Here is an 8301-nt window from a genome sequence, read left to right on the forward strand (position 1 = left end):
AGGGATCAGGTAGGACAATAGGTCAGGTCACAGTGTAAAACACACTGGCCAGCCGGGAGTGGCGACTCATCTAGGCCTATGATGTAAGAGCGAGTGGTGCTCTGATTAAGTGGCTTGTTTAGAAAGCTCTGATGGGCGACAGATGGGAGGTGATCTGGAGATAGTGTGAGTAGAGGAGATGGCTACAGAAAGTACTACATTTTGAATGCCACACAGTATACTATGGACAACAGACAGCCCAGTCCCTGATGTGATTCCTGTAATTAGGAACAGAACAGCTAGGCCTATATATTTTTATGTTTCCCAGACTATCATGGCTCTATGGGGAGATATATACAAAAGAGACCACTTCTCCTTCCTTTTAGCATGTGCTCTTATGGCTCCACCCCCCCCCCCCCCCCCCTTATTTATAGGTCAGTGAGACACATGCACACCATAAACAGAACAACGTTCTGTTTCGACTTTTAACCTTCCTGCTCATATCATCATTGGAGTACAAGGATAACAGCAATGCCTTCTTTTGATTTGGGATGTTTACACCTATAGCTGCACTCAGCTACTCTCATAAACAACTCCAGAGGAAAATATCAAGCATGTCAGCAGAATGGACAAAACACATGCACAACTCAAGGGGAATGAGACCATTTTGGGTCTAAAAAATCAGCAACCGAGATTAACGAGCATTGTGTGTGCCTCAGGGAAAGGGCAAAGCAGACAGCTGGACAACCATTCACAATAGTCTAACAAAAAACTACATTTCTGACCGGTCAGCTCTAGGCTTAGGTGGCAGCTATAGCTCTACCTAGCCTCCTTTGACTTTGTCAATTATTATTACTGTATTATTACTCTATTATTGGTTGAGAAAACCTATTGCTTCAAATGATTGGCTTAGGTGGGTTAAGTGACATGAATCTTCCTCTAACACCTAAAGCAGGGATCATCAGCAGGGATCATGTTCCAGTCTGCTATCACAGACTGGAACATGTTCCGGGATTCTTCCAATGGCATTGAGGAGTACACCACATCAGTCACTGGCTTCATCAATAAGTGCATTGAGGACGTTGTCCCCACAGTGACTGTATATACAGTGCCTTGCGAAAGTATTCGGCCCCCTTGAACTTTGCGACCTTTTGCCACATTTCAGGCTTCAAACATAAAGATATACAACTGTATTTTTTTGTGAAGAATCAACAACAAGTGGGACACAATCATGAAGTGGAACGACATTTATTGGATATTTCAAACTTTTTTAACAAATCAAAAACTGAAAAATTGGACGTGCAAAATTATTCAGCCCCTTTACTTTCAGTGCAGCAAACTCTCTCCAGAAGTTCAGTGAGGATCTCTGAATGATCCAATGTTGACCTAAATGACTAATGATGATAAATACAATCCACCTGTGTGTAATCAAGTCTCCGTATAAATGCACCTGCACTGTGATAGTCTCAGAGGTCCTTTAAAAGCGCAGAGAGCATCATGAAGAACAAGGAACACACCAGGCAGGTCCGAGATACTGTTGTGAAGAAGTTTAAAGCCGGATTTGGATACAAAAAGATTTCCCAAGCTTTAAACATCCCAAGGAGCACTGTGCAAGCGATAATATTGAAATGGAAGGAGTATCAGACCACTGCAAATCTACCAAGACCTGGCCGTCCCTCTAAACTTTCAGCTCATACAAGGAGAAGACTGATCAGAGATGCAGCCAAGAGGCCCATGATCACTCTGGATGAACTGCAGAGATCTACAGCTGAGGTGGGAGACTCTGTCCATAGGACAACAATCAGTCGTATATTGCACAAATCTGGCCTTTATGGAAGAGTGGCAAGAAGAAAGCCATTTCTTAAAGATATCCATAAAAAGTGTTGTTTAAAGTTTGCCACAAGCCACCTGGGAGACACACCAAACATGTGGAAGAAGGTGCTCTGGTCAGATGAAACCAAAATGGAACTTTTTGGCAACAATGCAAAACGTTATGTTTGGCGTAAAAGCAACACAGCTGAACACACCATCCCCACTGTCAAACATGGTGGTGGCAGCATCATGGTTTGGGCCTGCTTTTCTTCAGCAGGGACAGGGAAGATGGTTAAAATTGATGGGAAGATGGATGGAGCCAAATACAGGACCATTCTGGAAGAAAACCTGATGGAGTCTGCAAAAGACCTGAGACTGGGACGGAGATTTGTCTTCCAACAAGACAATGATCCAAAACATAAAGCAAAATCTACAATGGAATGGTTCAAAAATAAACATATCCAGGTGTTAGAATGGCCAAGTCAAAGTCCAGACCTGAATCCAATCGAGAATCTGTGGAAAGAACTGAAAACTGCTGTTCACAAATGCTCTCCATCCAACCTCACTGAGCTCGAGCTGTTTTGCAAGGAGGAATGGGAAAAAATTTCAGTCTCTCGATGTGCAAAACTGATAGAGACATACCCCAAGCGACTTACAGCTGTAATCGCAGCAAAAGGTGGCGCTACAAAGTATTAACTTAAGGGGGCTGAATAATTTTGCACGCCCAATTTTTCAGTTTTTGATTTGTTAAAAAAGTTTGAAATATCCAATAAATGTCGTTCCACTTCATGATTGTGTCCCACTTGTTGTTGATTCTTCACAAAAAAATACAGTTTTATATCTTTATGTTTGAAGCCTGAAATGTGGCAAAAGGTCGCAAAGTTCAAGGGGGCTGAATACTTTCGCAAGGCACTGTACATTCCCCAACCAGAAGATAAGACTGAATTGGACTACACCGGCTCTGACGCTCGTCTTACACCAAGACAGTTGTGAAGAGGGCACGACAAAGCCTATTCCCCCTCGGGAAACTAAAAAGATTTGGCATGGGTCCTCAGATCCTCAAAAGGTTCTACAGCTGCAACATCAAGAGCATCCTGACTGGTTGCATCACTGCCTGGTACGACAACTGCTCGGCCTCCGACTGCAAGGCACTACAGGGGGTAGTGCGTACGGTCCAGTATATCACTGGGGCAAAGCTACCTGGCATCCAGGACCTCTACTCCAGGGTGAGTCAGAGGAAGGCCCTAAAAATTGTCAAAGACCCCAGCCACCCCAGTCATAGACTGTTCTCTCTACTACCACATGGCAAGTGGTACCGGAGTGCCAAGTCTAGGACAAAAAGGCTTCTCAACAGTTTTTACCCCCAAACCATAAGACTCCTGAACAGGTAATCAAATGGCTACCCGGACTATTTGCATTGTGTTACCCCCCCAACCCCTCTTTCACGCTGCTGCTACAATCTCTTTTTAATATATACAGGTATGTATAGTCACTTTAATTACACATTCATGTACATACAATCTCAATTAGCCCGACCAACCGGTGCCCCCGCACATTGGCTACCCGGACTATCTGCAACCCCTCTTTTACGCTACTGCCACTCTCTGTTTATCATATATGCATAGTCACTTTAACCATATCTACAGTTGAAGTTGGAAGTTTACATACACTTAGGTTGGAGTCATTAAAACTAGTTTTTCACCACTCCACAAATTTCTTGTTAACGAACTACAGTTTTGGCAAGTCTGTTAGGACATCTACTTTGTGCATGACACAAGTCATTTTTCCAACAATTGTTTACAGACAGATTATTTCACTTAAAATTCACTGTATCACAATTCCAGTGTGTCAGAAGTTTACATACACTAAGTTGACTGTGCCTTTAAACAGCTTGGAAAATTCCAGAAAATGATGTCATGGCTTTAGAAGCTTCTGATAGGCTAATTGACATCATTTGAGTCAATTGGAGGTGTACCTGTGGATGTATTTCAAGGCCTACCTTCAAACTCAGTGCCTCTTTGCTTGACATCATGGGAAAATCAAAAGAAATCAGCCACGACCTCAGAAAAAAATTCCAGACCTCCATACGTCTGGTTCATCCTTGGGAGCAATTTCCAAACACCTGAAGGTACCACGTTCATCTGTACAAACAATAGTACGCAAGTATAGAAGTAAGTCCTATATCGACATAACCTGAAAGGCCGCTCAGCAAGGAAGAAGCCACTGCTCCAAAACCGCCACAAAAAAAGCCAGACTCCGGTTTGCAACTGCACATGGGGACAAAGATTGTACTTTTTGGAGAAATGTCCTCTGGTCTGATGAAACAAAAATAAAACTGTTTGGCCATAATAACCATCGTTATGTTTGGAGGAAAAAGGGGAAGGCTTGCAAGCCGAAGAACACCAAAATCTTATAGACAATTTGTGGGCAGAACTGAAAAAGCGTGTGCAAGCAAGGAGGCCTACAAACCTGACTCAATTACACGAGCTCTGTCAGGAGGAATGGGCCAAAATTCACCCAACTTATTGTGGGAAGCTTGTGGAAGGCTACCCAAAACGTTTGACCCAAGTTAAACAATTTAAAGGCAATGCTACCAAATACTAATTGAGTGTATGTAAACGTCTGACCCACTGGGAATGTGATGAAAGGAATAAAAGCTCAAATATATCATTCTCTCTACTATTATTCTGACATTTCACATTCTTAAAATGAAGTGGTGATCCTAACTGACCTCAGACAGGGATTTTTTACTCAGATTAAATGTCAGGAATTGTGAAAAACTGAGTTTAAACGTATTTGGCTAAGGTGTATGTAAACTTCCGACTTCAACTGTAGATGTACAGAATTTCAAGGTCAGATTTCTCCGTCGGCATATCCTGCTCTTTCTGCAAATTTGCTGTTGGCTTCAAGCATGTTTTACAATATTCCTGATTTGCAAAAAGCAGCTTGAATTTCTTGTTCTTGTTCTTGTTCATGTTGCATGTTCTTTGAGAGCTACTGTAGGCTTATCGAAAGCTCAGTGGAGCATCGTCCTGGCAGGGCAGGTGAATATGGTCAGGTTATGGTCATATACAGTACACTGTAGGAGTGTGTTCAAATTCGATGCCTTGCTTACTGTTGAATCCCTCCGTTGAAACCTAAAGTTGGCTATTGGGATGAGAGCAACATGAAGAAAGACTGAGAGACTTCCGAATAGAAGTGGAAAATCAAAAAGTGTGTAATAATGGGTACCCAACATAAAAGCTACTGTGAGTTGCACAGCTCCAGTGGAAGCAACCGAGCGCCACACATACTGTAATGTGACATTACGCAACTCGCTAAAGTAAAGAATGATTACCAACATTTGATTAAGTAGCCAATAAAATCCACTTTCCTGTGTTAATGTGCAGTTCGGATAGGTAAATATTTCATAAAACAATAACAAGACCTGTCTTATAGCCTACTACTGTCCATCAATGAGTTAGTAAAGACAGCGCAATCACAATTGAATTTCCTCTGACCCCACTGACCTCTATTTACCTTCATGGCATATTATGTCAAATTAAAACCATCATCTATGTTATTCCTGTCACATTACTGATACACTTGTTGACTTTTTCAGGAATAGCTGTTTCAGATTTTAAGAATAGCAAAGTAATGTCCTTTTAAATGTGAGCTTTGCATTGTGCATTCCCTGGACATGGGGTGCTGTAGCCATTTGTTAGTCAGGAATAGACAGCATGTTGAGACTATTTTTATAAATAGCTTGTCCAACATATAACTTTCACATAAATAGATAGATTGTTTACTTTTTTTTTTTTTTTTCCCCAAAATTTTGCAATTGATGGTGTACTTTTATGAACAGATTTAAATTTAACAAAGTTGTATTTGTTATGCTTGGTAGAAATAGATGGCTATTATTAGACTATTCTGCACTAGGATGTGTGGAGCATATAAGGCCTAATGACAACGGTCATTAAATAATGAAACATACAGTCCTAATGCACTGCAAATCGTTTACAAATGGAAAGAAATCTGTCAGTGACTGTCACATTGATTTGATATAATCTGATACAGAACAGAATCCAGTGCAGTGTGTTTTCATTACATTGTATCAATATCAGCCCAACATCCGCATTGCATTGCTCATATAGAGGAGAAACATTGTTGCTGTTAATTAAAGGATGACTATATAGGACTATAAAAGGTAAATGATTGTAACAGGTAATCAACTACCCGTCACTAGTCGATTTATGCAACAGAGCTATGACCTCGTTTAATCTGAGCCGTGGTAGGGAAGTTCAGACAAATCACGCAATGTACAAATAGAAGAAAATAGCCTCCAAATAAAATAAAATTACATACGGACATTCCAGATGTTTAAATTAGGTTAGACACCTACAAATCGCGTTTTTTTTCACGACATTAAATTACACTGTGTGCCTTTAAAAGTTACATTGTAAAACGATGACTGCACATCCTCGGGAATGGCATTAGATAGCCAATTGAAACCATAATACGAGTAAAGAAATGCACACAGTATACCAAATGTTGAATAAATGAAACATGTTATAGGTCTTTTACATAAGATATAACATAGTATGTGACTTACGTGTGGAAAGGCAGCACATGTGCACTGATGCGGATAGGAACAGTGGTAGGCAGTAGGAATACACTGACCTACTTTCCTCCTGTGATGAACGTTGCACCACTAACCCAGTTTATGAACCAATTGGGTGCTTTCGAGATCAAGGTATTGAGCTTCTAGCAAATGGAATAACTCGTTGCCATTTGTGGACCAATGAGCAATGGGAAAACAATATGGGCTATATCCAATGAAATGACATGAAGCGTCAAAGGAAGCTACAGAATAACGCAACGATTCGGCCAATGGCAAAATAGAATACAGTCAACAGGAATATATATTGTATCACAACACATGTGGGCAGTAAACTCCAATATTTTTGCTGGACTTGTCTGTGGAACTATTCTAATGGACCAAGTCAAGAATGTGTGTTGCAATGCATAGAAGTGTAGCCTATTTATCTCAGGAAGATAAAACATCCAAAGGGGCATGCCAGGTTAACCACATAGCAAATAATAAACACAAAGAAGTCTGTCTGTTAATGACCTTATAGGCCTATCTACTTTGACAATTTATTAGAAATAGTTAGTTACAGTAATTACCTAATAATTACTGTTCTATTTCTTTAGGAATAACGATATGCTACTCTGTAACAATGTGGTGAATATGCGATTCACATTATTCAGAAATAATACGTTTGTGTATTCTTGGAAAACAGAATTACAATGCACCAAAGCATTGTTGTTCAATATAGTTACAATGTATAGTTACAAAAATATGTAGTTACAAAGCAAATATCAACATAAAATAACGAACTATCTAATCTAATAAAGAACCATCACTGCCTGTGTCTAAGTAAAATCTGTTGCCATACCAACAGCCTAATTGAAATATGAGCCACAAACAGTGCATTGTTACCACATCACATTCTAAGACAAGGACATACAAGACAAATATCTATCAGATGAAACATGGTTACCTTTAACATATAAGGATATGTTACCAAAAACAGAGAAACAATGCATATTCAAAGATCTGGCATGGTTTTCTAACATGTTGATGAGTGGGGATTCTTAACTTTAGGGCTATTTCATGTTTCCACCACAGATGGGCAGCAGAGTATAACGCATACATGTGAAGAGGGTGGCCAGTTGTCATTTCACATTTACACACATATATGGCTGGCTACAGTATGTCTCCTTAAACAACTACGCTATTTGCAGATATAGGCTATTCAAATGCAATAGAGATGTTTCATGTTCCCTTAGGATGGTTTCAGATGCATTGCAATATGACTATTTCTGAGGCTTGCTGAGATTTCTGTTAAAGAAAAGCTTACATACTCTATTTTAATTGACATAATAAGGGATTGTGTTAGGCAGATCTCAGGTAGTACAGTAGACTTCTTGTATGGTAATCCCCAAATATGTCTCAATTTCAAACGGACTGGGCCAGAATTAGCCTGACTATTGGAGATGGGCAGGTCAGTGGTACTTGTGAAATTGTTAATAAATAACAGATTTGGTTTGGCATATCCACTGACATCCACAGATTCTCCTTTTGATCTCTGCACTGTGGAATATGATGACATATTAAGCTGCACCTGGAGATCAGTTCAAAGTGTATCAGCTGCTTGGAAAAGGTGCTTGTGTCCCAGCTTGACTTGACGCCTGCTGCATCACTGAAGCATTTATTTTCATTCGCCCCATGTGAACCCTGTCCCTGCATACCCCTCGGCTCTCTCCCTGCCACACAAAGGGGGAAGGCATCTTGTCATCTCCTGCCCATAAGCAGAGCAGCTACAAAAGCTCTTCGCTGTTATCGCCCAACCTGCAGCTGCCACCCAGCCACATATTCAGCACAACATGGGCAAAAAAAAGAGATTGTGGAGAGATTTATTCAGGCTGCCATTGCAATGAGGGCATGAAAAGCCCCTGTTTCCCTGC

At 40.6% G+C, this 8301-nt stretch overlaps 1 protein-coding gene across 1 annotated transcript in view; it reads right to left on the bottom strand.

Moving 5' to 3' along the window:
• Positions 1-6446, bottom strand: part of LOC139384344 (basic helix-loop-helix ARNT-like protein 1) — a 20927-nt gene extending 14481 nt beyond the window's left edge. Inside the window, exon 1 of the mRNA XM_071129053.1 lies at positions 6383-6446. The gene's annotated coding sequence lies outside the window, so the exon portion shown is untranslated. The remainder of the gene's footprint in view (positions 1-6382) is intronic.
• Between the last annotated feature and the right edge of the window lie 1855 nt (positions 6447-8301).

Source organism: Oncorhynchus clarkii, chromosome 26 (genome assembly GCF_045791955.1).
Source record: "Oncorhynchus clarkii lewisi isolate Uvic-CL-2024 chromosome 26, UVic_Ocla_1.0, whole genome shotgun sequence".
NCBI classification, from domain to species: Eukaryota; Metazoa; Chordata; class Actinopteri; order Salmoniformes; family Salmonidae; genus Oncorhynchus; species Oncorhynchus clarkii.